Here is a 21,926-nt window from a genome sequence, read left to right on the forward strand (position 1 = left end):
GAGTCACTTGTAAAACAGACTTTCCAAAACTCAATATCCTTATCCATTTGTCAGGAGAGACTCGATGTCGCTCCTGCAGGAGGCGGTTATAGGCTATGAATTGTGCAGTGGCCATGCTATGGCTCATGCCTGGGCCATCATCTTCATCTCTGTGTGCCTGGGTTCAGGTTCCCTGTCTCAGTCACCCGGCTGCAGCCAAGGTCAGGCCAGATAGAGCTGATGCAAAGAGCCTCCAAACCAGACATGGATATATTGTTACTCTTAATTTTCTGAGAGAAATGTGACAGAAGGTGCTGGTTTGGTTTCCTATGTGCTATAATGATTCCCTGTTCCTTATGGTCAAGACTTCTATTTCATTCAAGTTTTCAATATGCATAAACAGAAGGCTCTATTTTGAGGCCACTGTCACCATGTCCAATGTGATGTGAGTTGATGGAATGGAACAGAAGGAGAAGGAAGGAGTGGTTGCTGAGTGGGCTCCTGAATGGTTCCTTCAAAGAAGTTAAGTTTTTCGCTTACAGAGCAAGTGCTGGTTTTTCTCCCCTCTCCCCCTTCGCATTTCATCTTGTTCCTTCCTGAGACATATGCAGGAGGAAGGGACCCAGTAGATACCTCGAGAGCATGGGGGCATGTGTAGCCCCACCCCAAGATCCACAAAGCAAACATTATTAATACTGTGGAGCTGTCACATCAGCCCAACCTGTCTACCTTCAAATTTCTGCAAAATGAGACCTCCCTCAGAATTTCTGCAATCTATTGCTATCTGATTGGGAGCAGGGGTGTCTGTTAATCAGAGCCTAAATTATTCCTGATGGATGCAATCCTCGTGTTCTCATTTACTTCCCGACCTCCACTTCACTCTGTAGCTTCTCTACCCTGATTACCTTCTTGTTCTAGCCAAAATCCTTCTATGTGCAACAGACTGGATACGTCCTCCCAGAATCGAGTGCTTAAGATAGTACACGAATTAGCAGTCCTTTTTATTTACATAGTCTAATATTTTCATCAGGTACTTTGCATTACCTAATTTGTTCTTTTACTTGCCAATGGCTTATTTACATAAATGAGTAAACACTACTCATAAAATAAAGTTACTGGGTTTTTTATTAAACAGAAAATTGGAGCCATGGTCACGTTTTGCACATTTTTATATAAAACTGTTACGAGTGCATTTTGTAAAAGATAAAAAATGACATCTAAAGACGTTGATTTCCAAGTGTTTGCTGGATCCCCAAAAGAAAAACTTGAATCTTATTTTGATTAATTTTTTCAGGGCGAATTTGGTGAATCTTATTTTCCCTGATATAATCTCATTGTGGGTATAGAGTCCTGAGAAATCAAAGGATATTCTACTTAATGTCTTTGATGCTCCATCAGTATCCCATCACCATTATCTACAATAGATATTAGACATTGCTTCTTTTTTTTAGTAGATCAATTTGTTAGATACCATATCTAATATTTAATTTGTTTTCTCTCCATCAATATTCAGCTTCCAAATGCATTGAAAGGGATAGAATTAAACCTAAAAATTTGGGAAATACTCAGATATATGCAGCAACAAAGCCTGCAACAAAGTGAGTGAATTCTTTCTTCTCCACCACCACACAGCAGAGGTGATGTAGCTATGGGAATCTCTGCCAATGCTGACAGCTCTTCCACATTTTCATGAGTTTCAGAAATCTACATGCCCATCCTTATTTTGAAATGGTGATTCCATTGTGTGGTACAATCTGGAAGAGCACTGGTTTACAGCCACAGCAAGAGGAGAAGGAGCTTGGTACTTATTTAGAAGCTGAAGTATTTCTCACTGCAAAACCAGAAGTACTGAGCACAGCACCCCAGGAGGAGAGCCAGGGCTCCCCAGACCCCTAATGTCACAAGAGTGCAGCTCCCAGGGACTTTGGTCAGATTTAAGAAGGAGGAGCTGATCATGTCCAAGGCCCATGAAACAACAGATGCCCCTGACCTGAAGGACATGGTTAGCCCTGGATGATGCCCAGCTCCTGTGCACATTTTCTTACACTGTACTGCAGGATGAAAACCTCCTGGACTTTTCAGAATAATTTATATTGCTGATAACTCATTTTTCTCAGTTCAGATTCCTTTCTCTTATTTTTTGGTTCTATCTCAGTCACCATGCAAAATGCATAGACCTTTACATTTTTATTTTATTCCCTTTATATTTGTCACTTGACAATCTGTACTAACAATTATATTTTTTAAAATTGCCTAGTTTTGTCTGATAATAAACAATGCCTTTAATGAACACATAAATAAATAATTCTTTCCTTTTAATTGGTAAATTAGTTTTATATAGAAAACAAGGAAGTGGCTATTTTGGCTCTCTTTGTAGTGTCATATGCTACATCAGCTACTTATATTTTTTGTTTGACATTTTCTATAATTATGTATGCTGCATTATAATAGGGGTATAGATAGTTGGATGCTTTTTTTCTCTCTTGTTTCCTTAATTGTGAAAAAATAATAAACAACCCTTTGCAAAACGTGAAGTACTCAACTGAATTCTAAAAGTATGCTATCTTCTCCCACTTCAAGGCATGAATTCATTAAGGAATATATGTAGGATTTACAGTCCATGTATATTACCTCATAAAATTAGCAGTCTCTGGGATATTGAATATTTGTAGAAAGATCCAAATCTATGCAGATTAGGAAGGAAATAAGTGGGAGGAAAGAGTTATTACTGCGATACTATTCTAAATATCTCTTTTTTAAATTTTCAATATTTATTTTTCAGTTTTCGGCGGACACAACATCTTTGTTTGTACATGGTGCTGAGGATCCAACTCGGGCCGCACGCATGCCAGGTGAGCACGCTACTGCTTGAGCCACATCCCCAGCTCTATTCTAAATATCTAATGTTTATTATTCAATTTAATCTTTACAACATCCCACCAAAAGGACAGGCTGCATAATTTGAAGGTCCTCAGCACAAAGTGAAAGCATGAGGCCCATCGATCATAAAGCACTAAGACTCTCAAGACAGGGAAGGCAGAGTGTTAAACTAAGCCCAGCACTGCTGAGCACAGGGAGATGGGCCCCCCAACAGGCTACAGACCCCCGAGTCTCTGATGTCCAAAACATCAGAACATCTGTTTTCCAGGTGAGGGAAGAGAGAGGCTTGAAGAGAGAAAGTGACTCTTTCCATCCACACAGGGAATCCAGCTGGCTCCCCAATGCCTCCCCTGACCCCAATGCCTCCCTTGATCCCTACCAGGAGTCAAAGGAGTGGGAGAAAGTCTTTCTAACTGGTGACTGAAATAACATGTAAAAACATAAATAGTCCAAGGACTCTTTCCCCCTATAACTCATGCTTCATTGCCACGTAGGACGCTATTCCACGTACTCCTTGGGACAGAGAAATATACCTAAAGGAAAGCTGTGAAGAAATACTACAAAGACTTGATACTAATGACCATAACTACATAAATGAAAGATAGAAAGGTCAGAGGGGTTTAAGGAAGCATCCGTTTAATGCCTTTATTATACAGAGGAGAAATGAAGACATATAGAGAGAAGAAAATTAAAATAAGTGTATATTTTTACTTTTATTTGTAAACTGACAGCTTATCAACTCATTGTACACGTATACACAGAGCTTCCAATTTACGTCAGACATAAAACTCAAAGGATGAAGATACTGCAAGTTCATGCCATTGGCATGTTTAGATTGTAGTTGAGAAGAGAGATTCATATGGATATGAGACAACTAAGGAATAATCATATTCAAACAGGAATAAGGAAGTATATTGAATGGGGGAGGGGAAGATTCCTAGTGAAGTCTTGCAACCCAGATTTCAAAACATTGAGTCTTAAACACCATGTATGAAAAGTATGTAGCAAAACGTACACTAATACTAAAGCAAGTAAGTCATGGTGGATTTGTTCACCCACCCAGTCATCAACTATTTATTGTGACACCATAGGACCTGATGCACCAGAAACATGGGACAACACAGGTAGATAAGAAATGTACCCTTTATTCTGCAATTTCTATTCTAAAGGCTGAAATAGAAGTAAACAAATTTCAGGTACTAAAAGCACTATGAAAACCATCTACCAGGCTAAGAGAGGAAGAAGACTCCAGGAGATCCTTCTAATAAAGTGAAAATAATGTTTTGTATCCAATAGTCTCTGATGTTTTGATTTAAATGTAACATGAACAAACTTACATATAAGTGGATCGCAAGTGTTAACCACAAATAATTGAGTCCATACATTTTATTCTTTGAATTATAACAAACAAGAAGTTTAATCCTTCAACTCTGAATGCTTTATTTTCTGAGAAGAATTTTCTCAAAAGAATAGTGTGCTGATTTTCATGGAGTTGTTGTCTTCCTGAAAGTTTATTTAAAAATTAGTGTGTAAAGTTCCTGCCTGTAAGTATAATCATTTTCACTTGTGAATATGAGCAAAGAAGATTATAAGCTGTCAAGAATTTCCAGAGCTTCTGCCCAAGACAAAATGATGGGTCCACATGCTGTATTTAAAATCCCAGCTGAATGGATAAAAATAGTATTTAACTTTCATAGCCATTATGAGCTGAAGCAATTTATCGAACCCTTCAATCAGGAAAGGAAACAAAAGACGGGAAATGGGTGAATGACTCATTTCTTCGTGTGTTGTCTACATAGAGCTGTTCTGATAATTGGATGATCTGAAGTTTAAATGAATTGCACTAATGCATTTTAGAGAAGAGACAACCACAAAATAATTCAAAAATGAAAACAAAATGCTATAAAAGGCTAAAAGAATCCAAATGAAATGACATTTTATCATTGGAAATATGCCGAGATTACACATGATGCAGAACAATAAAGGACTCTCAAATAAATGTTAAATAGAAAGCATGGGGAAAAAAAAAAGGTTTCCTTATGACTAAAAACCCAAATTGAAATCTTGTATTTTCCAGAGTAGTAAAATCCTTTGTTTTAGAATAAATCTTAAAATCAAATATTTAATTTCTTTCAAAAAGACAGCAATTTCAGGAATATTTGTGGGTTGTAATTTAAACTATTGGTTTAATCCTATTTAATTTTATTTATTGATTGATTAATTGATAACAGGGATTGAACCCTGGGATGCTTAGCCACTAAACCACATCCTTAGTCCCTTCTATTTTTTGAGAGAGGGCCTCACTAAGTTGCTGAGGCTGGCCTCAAACATGCAATCCTTTGCTTCAGCCTCCTGAATGTCACTGGGATGACAGCCTAGAGACTTCATGATATCTCAAATGACATCATTTAAAGATGACTTACCCAATTCCAAATAACAATGAAATATGTATTTTTTTTTGTTCTTATCAGTGCCCTCAAACATCAGTAGTTAAATTCACTTTATTCCATGAATCTCAGAACAAAAGAAAATTTGATCTCAGAAGTAGGATGGCCAAGAGTAGAAGATATGGTATAGATAATCTGTGAGGTGTCAGAAATTCTTTAAAAATGCGTCTCCATTTTTGGATAAAATATTTAAATAAAATATGTATAATACTGTCTTCCAAACTTAAACAGCTATTTGAGGTCTGGACTTCTGGAAGGACTGATGTTTGGATGTGGGGTCCCCAGGAGTGGGGTCTCAGGTCATAGACGGGTCTGGAGACATGAGAGAAAACCCTCTGTGCTAAACCAGATCAACTCCTTGTATGTAGTACTGCATTCCTGTTCCTTCTCTCTCTTCCTGTCAATTGTTATCTTTTTAATATTTGAAAAAATTAATGCTAAACACAAACCATTATCTAAAACATGAAAACCTTTTTTGTTCATTAGTGAAAGACAAAATTACTTTTTACTCAAATGGAATTACGGAACACTATTAATGTCTATCTCTTTTGCATTTGATAATAATTATTTCAAACAATAGCTGAATTATTTCTTTTTTGAGAAAGAAGATTAACAAATATTGTAAGCCTGACATAAGCCAAGCAGTGTGCTAGTTTCTCTAATCCTCAGGTGACACCATAAGGTGACAGGAGGTGCTCTTCCCTTTGTACTTCAAATGCTGGCCCTTAAGGGCAGCAGCAACTTGCAACATACAAACTTCATGGCAATTACAAATGTGAGGCTTTTGCTTCTCTATGGCATTAAATTGCATTTCATTATGTTAAATTACATTTCATTCCTACAAACTGACTATAAAATAATGTCATTGACTTTCTTTAAAGAGGGGAACTGAGCTTCAAAAGAATGAGGAACACACTTTCATCAGAGGCTCTCAAAACACTCTAAAATTGGATACAATGACATGGAAAACCTTATTTGGTACCGTATTTATTAGTGATCCTTCCTTTCTTTTATGCTCAGATTAACAGTTGTTACTATATTTTATGGTGTATTAAGGATATTCCTTTCAAATAGGGCTTTATTTTGTTTTATATGGGTTTTTCTTTCAATAATAATAGTAATAACAATTAAACATAGAAACTAATAAGTGAGGATTTGAAAGGAATATCCTTTTGAAGCTCAGTTCTATATTCAATCCATCAATTAATCTGCTGTCATCAGGTTAATTTAAATGTTAGCAGTGTTGGATCATGGGAAATGTAGTATTGAAACCCAGGAAGTTGCATTTCTGTACACGCAGAGAGCCAGGCACGTGCTTTCTTTGTACATCATGGGTAAAAGAGGCATTTGGTTATACAGTGATGGGAGTATTTCTGCCTGCAAGATGCAGCTAATACAACAATAGCTTTTGAATTCCCATTCCAATCATTTTGACTTTGCTGCCCTCATCATTGATTTGATTTCAAAGTAAACACATGCACAATACATTTCAAAGTGAATTCACTTCTCAGGCACACACATAAACACACCTTTATGTATATATAGAATAAGCATTGAATTGATGTAGTTGTAAATATTTTTTTTAAATATCATCATCTCTAAGTCATTGAAAATGTCTACATAGCTTGAAAATTCAGGTTTAGCAAATCTGCTCTACATTATTTTGATACCTCTTCCCATTTTTATATTTTTAGTGTGACAAATATATCAACTCTTTACAACTATGAGAAAGAATACCCGTGGATTTTCTAGACTTAGGAGGCTTTAACTTCATCCATAGTGAAGAGTTCTTTTCAGATGTAATTAAATAGTAACATGTAAAATTAATTCCTTCATGAAACATATTTGATGTGATAAGCTAGAACAAAATTTATCAAAGCAGTGGACTGAACTCTAGTATCCAAATATCACAACATGTTATTTTCTCAGTACAAGATATAGTAATAGACACACTAGAAAATACAGAGTTGTTGGAACACATTGCAGTGTTGAAAATTACATGATCATTTCATTACATATTGGAAGTGAGGAATAATCATCTTTTCTGTCTTCTACTTCCACCTGTGCAAATCACAAGCTAAAACTATTTTTAAATAGTTCAAGACATGGAGAAACATTCTCTTAAACTAAGAACAGAACTCAAAATCTTCAAAGAAAATCAATAATATATTCCAAATCATTTTAAATGATTCCATTTTACATACAATTATTTTTCTACTCTGATTGGCCATTGTGAATTTCTTGGCTAACATTAGGCAAACTGAAAAGAGAGTTTCACACATTTTGAAATTTTTAAAGTGTATTGAATAAAAGAACAGAATTGAAGGAAAAAATCTGATCATTTACCCACTGTACAAAAACATTTTCATCATAGAGTAAATTGTTAATTCGTAGAATTCTCTATGCTGTTTATTTTCTAATAGTTCGCTGGAAAAACAAGGCATTTATAACACAAATATAAATAGCTGTCTTATTTGTATTGATGATTACATAAATAAAAATTGTTTTCTCTCAGTTCTCTTTAGATTTTTGTTGAATTATGCCAAAATTCACTTACAATGAATAGAAATGGTGAGATATTCTCTGCATTTTCCTTAGTTACATATAAGAGTGGGTAAACACTCTAGGGACTGTTGGGAGCATTTGGAAGAACTCCATAAGCCCACCATTATGGATATACTTTGACTGCTTTCTACATGGCTCAGGACCACATTCTTTGTTGGAGCTAATTCACACACAGGAGCTGGGCACTGAATCTTCTCTACCCGAGTGCATTCTAATTAAAGGGCAGTTCTTCTGTCCTCATCATGCAATCAGCAAAGTATTTCAACAACATCGAGCACTATTTGAAATGGAACATTTTACATATGTCTGGCCTTTAAACAAGCAACAATTTTTCATCCTTGGATATACTTTAAGATCAATTTTTTTAAATCTCATATGGCTACGTGACGTGGAATATTGTGACTAATATGAGTAATGTTCTTATGATTAATGAGATCATATTCTTACTTATTCTCTTGAAAGAGATGATTTTTTTGGTACTTTTATTTGCTGAAGTTTTCTAAGTATTAAAAATGTTCTCTATTTTCTCTTGTCTCAATATTTTTTGGAAGGGAGAATGGAGGTAGGAATGACCCAGTGACTGATCATACTCCATGGGGCATTCTGTGCCACCAAAGCTTGAGAAAGTCTTATTTTCTGCAGTGGCATAGATAATTTAGGCAACCAATATTATTTTCAGAATTTTCATATGAATGATATGAAACATCCCAGAACATCACGCATTCTCATTTTCTTTGGAATACGTAATATGCATTTTAATGTGTTCCCTTTACATCTCTTAAGCTAAAACATACTCACAAAGCTAAAATATAAGAACAGAAATTAAAATGGACAAACAGCATCCTCTCCTATAAAANCCCCCCCCCCCCTGTTATTTTGCTGCAGCCGGACTGCAGCAATTTGCTATACTAATAACTGCCCCAAAGTCTCCCTGACATACAGGAACCAGCATTTATTTCCTGCTCAGGTCATGTGGTGTGGTGGCTGCACCTCTTCCCTGTATACTTTTCTAATTATTCTGAAGGAGCAGCTGCTTTGTGACTTGCCATTCTTATGCCAGATGGAAAAGAGCAAGAAGGTTGAGAAGCCACCCAAGGGCTCTCACAGCTTCTGCTTAGGACTCTCATGAATTCCTCTTGCCTTCCCTTGGCCAAGATAATCACAGGACTAAAGCTGCTGTCAGGTGTGGAAGTCTCCTCCTCCAGCCCTCCCACTTCACATGGCAATGATATCAAGGAGGAATTGAGTACCATACCTTTGCCTGTTTCAATGAAGCCACAACAGGGCTTGCTAGCACATGTTTCACAGAACATGTTAGTGGCTCTACAGGGATAACTTACTGAGGTTTTAATTTATAGTTTTCTTATAAATATATTGAACACCTTTCCAGGTGGTTACTAGCTAAGCATATGTCTTCTTTTTTGATATCCAGTGAAGTCCTTTTTCTTTTGTAATTGGATTTTTTATCATTCTATTATTGAGTAATAAAGGTTGTTTATACATTTTTAGGTACAAGTTGTCACATAATAGTATTGAGAATATTTTATCCCATGTGTGACATCCTTTTTTCATTTTCTTAACAGTGTCCTTTGATAAGTAGAAATTTATTATTTTTATTATGAGGAAGATCAATGTATCTATTTTTTTTTTTGATTTGTGTTTCTTGTATCACTAGATTGTGTTCCTTTTCTCCTAGATTCTTTATAGTGTTAGCTTCTGCAGTTGGTTATGTGTAGTGTGGGCCGAGTCCATTCATTCTTCTTTGACATTTATTTCATTTTTCTAGCACTATTGTTGGAAAGTTTCATTTCCTCTTTGGATTGACTTGGTGACTGGGTGGAGCTGCAGAGACCCTCTTCACTTTTGTCTTTATGGACTTTGGTGTAAACATCTTTTCATAGTCTATGCAGTTTTAAAAAATGGAGAATAATTTATCCAATACACAAAAAATGAGTTACTGACACTTTACCCGCCCCCAACATATAAAGTCCTACAATGAGAAAATTTAGGCAAAAACACAATCTCGCATCCTGTGACTAGTTCCTGTTACCTTTGAGCATGCCTGTGACATTTCAACAGATTTATGATAGTAAGACATGTATGGTAAATGTGTTTGCACTCTTCTGCAATTTCTCAATGTGGGAGTTATGGTTTGGATATCAGGTTTCTCCCAAAAGCTTCTGGGATGCAGGAATATTCAGAGGTGAAATGATTGGACTGTGAGTGCTGTCCATCCTAGTTTGATGGCAGCCCTTACCCACTCTTCCTTTCTGCTTCCTGACCCTGCTATGAGCTGAGCAGCTCTCCTCTGCTGTACTTTCTTCCATGATGTTCTTGCTGCCTCACCCTGAGCCCAGAGCATGGAGTCAGTGGTCTATGGACCGAGACCTCAGAAACCATGAGCCCCAAATGAACTTTCCTTTCTCTAAGTTGTTCTTCTCAGGTATTTGGTTCATGATGATGAAAAAGCTAACTAAAATAGCGAGTGTCTGAAAATATGACTTTTAGAAGTCCATTACATAATCTTTCTCCTCATTTAAAGAATTATAAGACATACACTTAACATCTACATATTATTTTTACATTATAAGAAAGACTGTTGGGGAACTCAGAATTGCAATTTGTTTTCATTGCACAGAAACACTAACCAAATGTAAAATTGAATAGTTTGTTTTTACAGCCAAGATGAGCACTAGTCAATAATTACAGCAGTCAAAGAATTTCTCATATGATATTTACCAATTATCACATGACATATTTTTAACCATTTCTGGTCAAGCATGTTTTCACACTAGTTTTGTGAGGTGTTCCACAGGGAGTAAAGCTCTTGGATTAATTAATTTCAGGAGATACTAGGTTGGACAGAGGTAAAGAATTTTCTCACTACAGATGCACCAGAACCTTTGACTACCCGTAGACACCAGACATGTCTAAGAAGACATAGAAATCCACATATTTCTATTCGTTAGAGTGTAGGAGTAACTACAGAACCAGCAAATCAGCAAGCTCAAGAAAGCACCTGTTACTGAAATTTTTTAGCAGAAACAATAAGCCATTTTTTGTCTTTATTGATTGCAATAAAAGATATAGCTTCAATTAAATAACAAAAAAATCCATTCAGTAAAAGAGCCAACTAATATTAAAAGGGAACAAGTGAGAAAGTGAGAAGAACAAATAAAATAAAATCACACTTGTAAAATTAAATTTGCCACTAAAACACTGAAGGGCTGACAAGGGATGATCAGGCTGGTAACATGAAATATGAATTGAAAACATCTCTAATAGAGAGGAAGTGAGTGCAGGTCAAATCGTCAGAAGGTAATGATTGACATGCAACTCTTCAGCCTTAGAATTATGGGTCTTCTCAGAGAAAAACAAGCAGCACAGTCCCAGATGTGAGGTAGAAAGAATCATTGAAGTGCACATTTTATACTTAAAACCAGATCTCAGTATGAAGTTAAAAACAGCTGACCATGATCAAGAGATCAATAAATTAGAAAAAAAATTCACAAAGTGAAAGAATCAAACATATAGGTTATCAATAAATTGAGATCACCTAAAAAGGATCAAAATCTCTCATAGCTAAAACACCAGAAGAAGTAGAAGCAGTTAGAGTTAAAATATTATCATTCAAAATGTTGGCTCCAAAGGTAAATTGTGTTCATGTATGAGGGTAGGGAGGTAAGAGAAAAAATAGTTTTAATAAAGTTTCAGAAAATAAATTGCCCAAATAAAGTTCTTTATTTCCAAATGCATAAGATGGAAATGTAAATAAAAGTACTTATGGGGTATACTTATCAGATATACTTATTTTCAAAGTGTTAGAGATTCAAACCTATAAGATATGCTTCACACAGAAATTTTTTAAAACTTTTTAAATATTTAAAAATTTTTAAAAAGAAAATTTAATAAATGACCAATACAAATGGACAAAACAAATTGGCAGGGATAAAATCAAATATATCAGTTATGATAGTAAACTAAAATATTTTAATCTACACCCTGTTAAAGTAAAAAGGAAACAAAATCATAAATCAAAGCATGTGATGTTCAAGAGATAAATCAGTTTCAAAAGAATGAAGAAAAATAGAGGTAGATTCACAAATGGAAGAATCAAATATATAGGTTATCAATAAATTGAGATCACCTATAAAGGATCAAAATTTCTCACAGATAAAAACCAGAAGAAATTGAACCAGTTAGAGTTAAAATAATATCATCATTCAAAATTTTGGTTACCAATCATTTAGAAGAAATGGATGATTTAAATTTCAAACTCTATAGAATTTAACAAAAAAAAAAACAAATTGAACAAAAGGGTGGTATAATTTTGATTGACAATTTGAATGTTAATGAATATGTGAAATCATGAAATTTTTGGTCAGAATCATATACTATTTATCCATAAAAAGTGTTAGAAATAAAATGAGAAATAGGTTATTGTTATTAGAAAATTTAGTATTTTTATTTCTATCTTTAATAGACAAAATCCAAGAGGACATAAGATTTAACAAAATAATTCATAGGCATAATTCATTATATATAACAACTTTTCACCCTTCTGTAAATAACCTTCCTTAAAATATCTATACAGCTGGCCCAGTGGCCCGTTTCATCCCAGCGACCTGGGAGGCTGAGGCAGGTGGATAGCAAGTTCAAAGTCAGCCTCAGCTACTTAGTAAGACCCTCAGTGACTTAGCAAGACCCTATTTTTAAAAAGGGCTAAGGATATAGCTCAGTGGTAAACTACCCCCCCCCCAGTTCAATCTCCAGTACCTGCCCCCACAAAACAATTTGCCATAGAATATTTACGAAGGTTGGTCACGTACCTCACATGCTGCATCAAAAACAAAACGAAGTATTGAGAGAATGAACAAATGAGGCACAATCAGGAAGAAACTGTTTGTGAAAGACATGTCTGTCAAGACTGCTGTCCAAAATAGTCAAAGAACAATTAAAATGTAACATTTGAAAAAAAAAAAAAAAAGGACCAAAGACATCAATGAACATCACACCAAAGAAGATATGCGTGTGGCATGAAAGGATATGACAAATGCTCCACATTGAATGTCACCAGGGAAATGCAAATTAAAACAACAATGAGACATCACTATACACAAGTCAGAGTGGTCAAACTCAAGAACCCTGACAACACCAAACCCGGGCATGGTGAGATGTAGAGCAAGAGAAATGTCCATTCACTGCTGATGGGAATGACAATGATACAGCCAGTTAAAAAGACAGTGTGGTGGCTTTTTACAAAACTAAACACACACATACTGTAGGATCTACCCAAGGTGCTCCTTGGTATTTACCCAAAGGAACTGAAAACATAGCTGCGCAAAAACCTGCACACAGATGTTTATAGGAACTTGATTCATCATTGCCCGAATCTGGAAGCAACCAGCATGTCCTTCATCCAGACAGTGGATAAATAAACTGTGGTTCACACAGGCAATGGAATACTATTTAATATTAAAAATAAATGAGCTACATGAAAATACCTTGAAGAATGTTAAGTGCATATTACTAAATGAAAGAAGCCAACCTGAAAAGGCTACTATTATACGATTGCCACTATACAACTTTCTGTAAAAGACAATCCATGGAGATGGTAAAGACACTGGTGGTTCTCAAGAGGTTTGGGGAGGAAAGGCTGAACCAGTGTAGCACAGAAGACTCAGGACAGTGAAATCATTCCTGATGATATGCAAGGGTGGATACATGTCCTTATACATTTGTCCAGACCTGCCAAGTGGACAACACCAAAGTAAACCCTGATGCACTAAGCAATTCAGCAAGACCAGTCTCAAATTAAAACATAAAAAGGGCTGAGGATGTGGCTCAGTGGTTAAATGCACCTGAGTTCAAACCTTGGAACCAAGAAAAAAAATCCCTGATACAAACTACAGACTTGGGGTGAAAATGCCATGTCAGTGTAGGCACATGGTCTGCAGCAAATCGACCTCTCTGGTGGAGGAGTGGCAGTGCAGGTGTTGGGGGGATGGGAACTCTGTACTTTGTGTTGAATACTGCTGTGAACCTGAAATTGCTTGAAAAAATAAGATGTATTAAAAATATCAAAATAACCTAATACTTGGTTTCTACAAGCTATGTTCATAGCAAACAAAAAAAAAATTAAAGAGATATTCAAAACTGCATTTAAAGGAAAGTGGAATCCTACAACTCAGAAGTCCCTTTGAGAAGCAGTGGAAAAGGCAGTAAAACATAATCCCAGAGAAACATACTACAGAGAGTAACACAACACAAAATTCCAGCATTGAATCCTCATTTAGTCCTAACAAGTGTTTTCTCCTTATCTGCAGACAGGATAAAGGAGCATCTGAAAGGTTTGAAAGTGACCCATTCAAAGTCACACAATCTGTAAGCAGCTGAGACAAGACTCTGTCCTATCTTCTGTCTCTGATTCCAGGCAATCAAGATACCACATTGTCTCCAGGACATAAACTAAGATCACAACTGGGAAGCATTTAGTTAGCCAATCCCTTGACTCTATAAACTATTTTTTTCATATTTTAAAGTTTCTGAAGTTAGGATGAATCTTAAAATGATTCCTTGCAAAGAAAAAAAATGTATTCTAATTGACTGAAAATAGGCAAATTAACATTAATGGAAAGTATCTATGGATTAGAATTTTTGCCCAATTGAAAGATTAACTTTAGTAAGAATGTGTGTACTTGGACTTCAATTTAAATTAAAATCCTTCATTTGTATTTAAAATATCTTCACAAATATTGAAACATGGCTATTGTACATGCAACGAGAGAGAGAGAGCATCTTAAAGGTTAAGTGACCCATTCAGAGAGAGAGAGAGAGAGAGAGAGAGAGAGAGAGAGAGAGACTGTCAAAAGCAGAGCAATGTGGTTAAGATAGAAACTTCCAGGGTTTCTGGAATACACAGTACTTTTTAAAGACAGGTGAGAAGAATGTGATTAGTTCTCCAAATGGACCATCAGTCAAAAAATAACACCAATCAGTCATTAACTAACTTTTAAGGTTAGCCGCTTATCTTGGGGGAAAAGAATGCTATTCACTCAAAATCACATTTTATAAAAGTTGAAATGCCCACAAAACTGTTATTCTTTCCTTGCAATGAAATTATAGATTCACTTTCAAACTGCTTAATAGATCAAGGATTATGAAAAAGGTTATAAAAAAATCACAGTGGTGCATATTTTAAAACAACAAAAATGTCCCAGAAAAATGTGCAGACACTGTCCATGAAGAATTAAATTTAATTTTGTTGTGGGTAATAAGATTGATAAATATTTTCTACTGATAGTTTATTTTTCAATGTGGAAATTTTATATAACATTCCTTTTCTTCCTACCACATCTGTTACTCAAGTATTTGTAATTATTGACATGTTTTATAATCAAATTTTTTAAATCTAACAAACAGGTTATGTTAGGCATATTGGAATGCTATAGCACTTTTTGGGGGGATGGGGTGTCACCACAGTCCACTACAAGACAACTGTCATCTGCAAAGGTAGATATCTGCTATGATTTGGACCATAAATGTCCTCCAAAGCCCTTGTGTTAGATGCTTGGTCCCTAGCATGGCACTCTTGGACAATGCTAGAACCTTTGAGAGGGGAGGTCCAGTGGGAAGTCCTTAAGTCATTAGGGGTGTGCCCTCAAAAGGACTGTGGGACTTGGCCCCTTCCTCCCCTTCCTCTTCCTCTCTTAGCTTCTTAAATACCAAGTAAGTTTTGCTCTGCCATGTGCTATGTGGAACCCCCAACCAGAGGCCTAAATAAAAGGGGTCCTGACATCAGGGACTAGAACCTCTAAATCTGCAGGCTAAAATAAATCTTTTACCTTTATAAGCTAACAAATATCTCAGGCATTTGTTATAAGAATGGAAAGCTGACTCACTGTGTCCATCCATTTCTACCTGTTTCCAAAGCCTGTCTGTGATGATTTGTCCAATGCCCCAATTCAATCCATTATATTACCACTATGGTGATATCAAAGCTAACAGATATCATGGATCCTGAAATATCAATTATATTTCTGCTATTACTCAAACAATTGAAGTTAACAAAAGTAATATTATAAAGCATGATAAAACTAATTAGGCTTTTATCTTCAGGATTTGGTTTTTACTTTGTGATATTTAAATCTATGTCATCATGCTTCTTCTAGGGTCTGTTCAAAATCCTGAATTGAATACTATTCAGTGTTAAAAAAAACACTTGTAGGGGCTGGGGATGTGGCTCAAGTGGTAGTGTGCTTGCCTGGCATGCGTGCGGCCTGGGTTCTTTGATCCTCAGCACCACATACAAACAAAGATGTTGTGTCCGCGGAAAACTAAAAAATAAATATTAAAAAAAAATTCTCTCTCTCTCTCTCAAAAAAAAAAAAAAGAAAAGAAAAACCACTTGTAATATATTTCCTGGAGCTTCACTAGTGAATGCAATCATTTAAACTTAAAAGAAAAAAGTTAATTTTTCAAATGTACAAATATCAACTTTATTCATTGAATTTTTTTGGGGGGAGAGGTGCTAGGAATTGAACTCAGAGGCACTCAACCACTAAGCTACACCCCCAGCTCTATTTTGTGTTTTATTTAGAGACAGAGTCTCACCAAGTTGCTTAGAGCCTCACTGTTGCCAAGGCTGGCTTTGAACTTGAGATCCTGCTGCCTCGACCTCCCAAGGCATTACAGACGTGTGCCACTGCACCCTGCTTATTTGTTGAATTTTAAGAAAGCATTTCAGAACTGTAAAGATTAAGTACATCACTAGCAAATTTGTCACAAATTTAAATTTCCTACAAAAATGTACCATCTATTTTTAAAGGGGCCAGCATAGTCAGTAATTTGGCTTCATTAAATCTGAATGAAAAGCCTTTACAATGATCTTACGAATGTTTCCCATGGAATGAAATATAAGGCTGTCATAGGAAGAATTTAATATTATTTTCTCTTAGGATTTCACAGTGACACTTTCTATAGACTCCCTTTAGCCCTTCCTCATTGAAACTAGAAACATCATGCTCCTTACCACGTTAGGAGAAAGGTCCCAACCTCCCACACTGTCTGCCATCAATTTTCACATGCCCTCCAAAAGAGTCTTCAGCTCCTACCAGGGCTCAATGCCTTTATTTAAGCAAAATATGTCAGCAAACATTAGAAAGCAGATTCAGACTAAGTGGGTCTGGGATAGGGTATGAAATTATGCATTTTAATATGATACTGATACCTCTGGTCCAAAGAGCATACTTGTAATGGCAAAGATACTATGATTGAGAGGGCTGGTGATTGATGTCCAACCCAGCTGAGTCCAAGTCCTACCCTTCATTAGCTATGTGGTCTTTCACAGGTCATTCCCCTAAGCTCTAATTTCTTCCCCAGTAAAAGGAGAATATCTACCTCACATTTTTTTAAATAATATAGGGATAATGAAAAATTTATGTGAATTCCTTAGAATTTAGTACTTAACACATTGCAAGTGCTCAATAAAAGATAGCTATTGCTTTGCTGAATATAAATACAAAGTTGGACCAGATGATTTGGGGTAATACAGTGTTTTTACAACTACCTGGCCACTAAAGTAACCCTTAACCTACACATGAAGCAATGTCATACCCAGAAATCAAATTAAGCCTGTCATCTCATGTGTTACCAGCTAGCTCATTTTATTGAGAAAGCAGCCATATTAAGTCATAATTGGCAGGAACATAACTAAGACTTGAGGTGTATCATCAAAAATCCACCATTTATAACACTAAGCAGTTCTTCAATGACTAAACTCTGTGTCAAAAGTGTTTACTAAATTAATCTGTATACAGCCAGACCATCGTCACTGGGCTCATTTCTGCCACTTTGCAACACCAGGCCCCCATCAGGAAGGATGATTACATCTACAACCTTCCACTTGGTAAAACAAGAAAGGTGATCACAAGGCTGTAACTGCATCACCAGAAGAAGTCTCCTGATTTAAAAATAAATATGCTGCCTTTGCCACTGCATCCATCTACTAGCAGGGGACCAATACACATTGACAATATTGTGTTTCAGAAGCATTATCCTGGAATAATTACCTGCTCCTTCTCTCTGTGGAATGCTATACCAGCCAAACCTCTTTTAATCTTGTATGTGGTAGGATTTTCTGATTGCCTTTTATTACAGTAAAAAATATCTTCTTCTACCCCTAAAAAAAATTGGAGATGAATGATAACCCATTGTCACCAGAACTACTGTGTATTTGCAGCCTACAAACAGGGAGGGTCTACCTGCCTTCCAATACCTACCCAAAAGAGGAATCTGGGTGACTCCAACCAGCACTGGGGACCAGAATTTGAAGGTAAATGAAATCTCTGATGCTGAGTTCTCCTGATTCTCAATAAAATCTCTTTTCACAGAATAAGATGCAGGGGGAATATGAGCAAGGCAAGGACTGGGCGAAGAAAAGCATCGGTGTCCAAGGGATTCTTCTCCCTCCCTCCTCATTTATCCAACCTCACTTTCCTTTGGTCTCAATCCATGACCAGCTCCAGGTAAATCTATATTCTGAGCTCTGTCCCAACTCTCTTCCATGGGCAATAACTTCCTTTCCTGTGAAGTTACAGATTTTTAAAAATGTTTTCAGGTGAACACTGAAAGAGCTTGGAAAATAAAAGAGTTGCAGTTACTGGAGCATAGAATCACAATGTTTATCCAGAGAGGAGTGGTTAGCAAGGAGATGTGACTCAGAATGTGATGGAATTTGCTCTAAAGAGAAGGCTTTCACTTTTGGCCAAACAGAAGAATCCAGCAGAAACATTTGGTTGCAAATGAGATCATGAAAATATTCTTGTTCAATAAAATATATGTAAGTGAAATTTACTTGTAGAAAAAAGGGGTCGGGGTGGCTAAATCCCCATGGGCCTAGATTCTTCTCACTCTTCAAGCAACCTCTCCAGGATCTCTCCAGGAACCCTGGGTTCAAGGTCACCCTGTGCAAATCACTACAGGGAACTGTGTACATTGCTATTTCAAATGGATGGCGGGAGGCTTTTAGGCTGTATAATGAAATGCTTACAGAATTTGTTGCTTTAGTTGTTTTATGCAATAGGAGATTTAAAAATAAGATTTGAAATAGGCCCAGAAAGCTGAACTGATTATCTCGCTCAATGTGAAGGAGAAAGTTTCTGTGTTACTTGTCCACGTTTAAACCATGCATCTCCTTTTAAATCCATGTGAATGAAAGCTAAGTGTGATCACAAGTGATTCCTTTACATCTTTGGAACTACAGTGATCCATGGATGATGAGCTCAGTCTCTGTTCGCAGGTAAAAGCAGGAGACCCGGGTTTCATAATTTTATAGAATCTTCTGTCAGGAATCTGTATGGGAACCATACACGAAAGAGTAACTATATTCATATGCTTTTTATAAAAATAATGGAATCATATTTTTCTACATAGAATGAGAAATAAAAGAGAACTATACATCAGGTAGTGAGGCAAGGTGATAAACTAATATCAATATACAAAAATATGAGACTTGATTTCATTTCACATTCTATTTTTACTTTTTAGAAAAACACTATATCCTAGAATAATTTAAGAGGCAACCTCTGAAAATTTCTTATAAGGAGCCCATCATATACTTAATATTAGCTCATTCATCAATTTAGTTTGATCACAGGATCAAGTTGAATTAATAAACAATAGATTGAATTATTGCATTAATTTTTAATTTTTTAAAAACTTGTGGGTGGTGAATTATTTTAATAGGAAAGATAAAAGCATCCAATTTAAATGCAGATGTTATATCCATTGTAATAATGTTAACATTAACAACCGTCAGTGATTTATGAAATTTACATATTATTAATGAATTAAAATTTTGTTCATCTCTTTGCAAAATTTAAATACAATCTATTCTCAATTAGAGAAGAGAAACATAAATAATGAAAAAATTTCTATATAATCTGTAATTGACTTTGGCATTACAGCACAAGTTCAGGAAAAAACACATACACACACACACACACACCCTGAAATTTTCTTTCTCCCTTCCATTCACAGTTACAGAGCCTAGATCTAGATCTAAGGATAGTTCATTGTGTTAAATGAACTGTAGATTTTTTCACATATAGATCTCCAACTACATGAAAACCCATAACGTGAATCTGTTCTTGGAATACTTGACCATTTATTTAAAAGGACACCCAGGTTGTGGTTGCTTCGGCAGCACATACACTAAAATTGGAACAATACAGAGAAGATTAGCATGGCCCCTGCGCAAGGAGGACACGTGAAATGTTCCATATTTTTCAACAAGATTCTCAAAATTAAAAAAAAAAGAGGAAAGCAGAAATTAAGGGTTCCAAGCTACCTTTTCAAGATATAGTTATGATTTTGCTATCCAATAAATATTACTGGGAAATGAAAAAAACAAACAATAAAAAAAGGACACCCAGGTGGTCATTTACGTAATACCAACTGTCAAGCAACTGCCACATTCTAAACTCTCAAAATACAAAACGAAATAAAATAAAATCACTACTCATGGAGATAATGGTAAGAGAGATCAACATAAGCAAATACTTATAGAAATGTGATTTATGTGTAAAAGTAAAGCATGCAGAGATTCCGTTGCAGTGTGGAAGAGAATGTGATCAGACCTACATGTGAGGTTTGACAGTGGACATGCTGGGCAGAGAGAAGGGCACACTTGGGAACCTGGACTGGAGTGGCATTGAAGGAAACAGCAATGATGGGATTTATATAGACAGACAGACAGACAGATGTTGTTATTAGCTATCTTGGATGGTCATGAAACCACCATGAGGCTGAAGAGAGTATTAAATGGGACTTATCAAGCACCTAGCACAGAGCCTAGCACTGAGTAAGTACTCATTAAATGTCACCTACCATACTTTTAAAATCTTCAATTTAGTATTAACAGCAGTACATAAGATACAAGTTTAATCATACGGACAGATGTTTGTACATGGTGGATAACACACAGGCCTCCAGCACATACATGGACAATGAGCAGGCAAAAGAAACCTTAAGAAGTAGAAGACACACTCCCTGACTGCTTGATCACACACCATTGCAGCAAAAGCACTGAAACATTTCTTCCTGTTTCTTCTTCTGTCTCTGCTCCCCAGCAGGCTCAGCCCTGAATGTGAGGGTGCACATCCGCACTAGGGTTTGTGCCGCCCCTGGCTTATGTCCTTGTCTGATCCAGGCTTTGGGGATAATCCACCAACTTTTCCACTTCCTTACTTCAATTATCCCTTCAAAGCCTTCATTTGTCATTGCCGACACACTTATTCCCTTTTGACTCAGATAAAGGTCTACCTTTTCCCAAGAGGAGTCTTTCAGAGTAAATTTTTTTTAAAAAAAAGCTTTCTTTTTGCATTATCTTCATTTCCATGCATTAAGACTAGAATTCTCCTGCTTCCAATGTCTGTGAAGAGATGGACAAGAGTATCTTAAAAGGTAAGAATAAAGACACTAAAGTGTGGGAACTCTTTTCAGTAAGTATGCAAAGCTCATTTCAGGCTTAGCATCCATCTGGGGTGGATCAGCTTCCTTATCCCTTTTTTAAGTAAGGAAAAAATAGTCTGGAGGGCTCTAACTCTGAACTTTTATAACCAAAAATCTAGCTTTTCGTGGACTGTGAAACTAAGCATGAGGTCATGATTTCATTCTGCTGAAGTGTCTTCAAGGAGTCATGTGAGAAGGGAAATTCTGTATAACAAATAAACAAAGATAGAAACACTGAGGCCCCGGGCTACCCACTTCCCAATTTAAAAAATATATATATATGTGGAAACTGATAATGCAACATAAATCTCACTCCACACACACTCAAGGAGGGGATGGAACGCTGCCTTGGGGAGGCACCCACCTGCACAAAGCTATGCATCTAGAGATACTTCCCTGTTGAGAGCTCAGAAAACTATATATGATACTCACATCACCAAGGTGCCCAGATGCAAAGGTCAACAGTCCTTCAAGGGACTGTCATAAACAGGTTCAGATAGGCTTCAACTTCTACAGCAAAATAGAGAAGGTCTGAGCCACTTC

At 36.2% G+C, this 21,926-nt stretch overlaps 1 protein-coding gene and 1 pseudogene across 1 annotated transcript in view; one reads left to right on the forward strand and one right to left on the reverse strand.

The window, feature by feature from the left end:
* Nucleotides 1-21,926, reverse strand: part of Itgbl1 (integrin subunit beta like 1) — a 231,896-nt gene that overhangs the window by 58,617 nt on the left and 151,353 nt on the right. The window lies entirely within an intron of this gene.
* LOC125616186 lies at nt 20,061-20,159 on the forward strand (annotated as a pseudogene).

Source organism: Marmota marmota, unplaced genomic scaffold, assembly GCF_001458135.2.
Source record: "Marmota marmota marmota unplaced genomic scaffold, marMar, whole genome shotgun sequence".
In the NCBI taxonomy this organism is placed as follows: domain Eukaryota; kingdom Metazoa; phylum Chordata; class Mammalia; order Rodentia; family Sciuridae; genus Marmota; species Marmota marmota.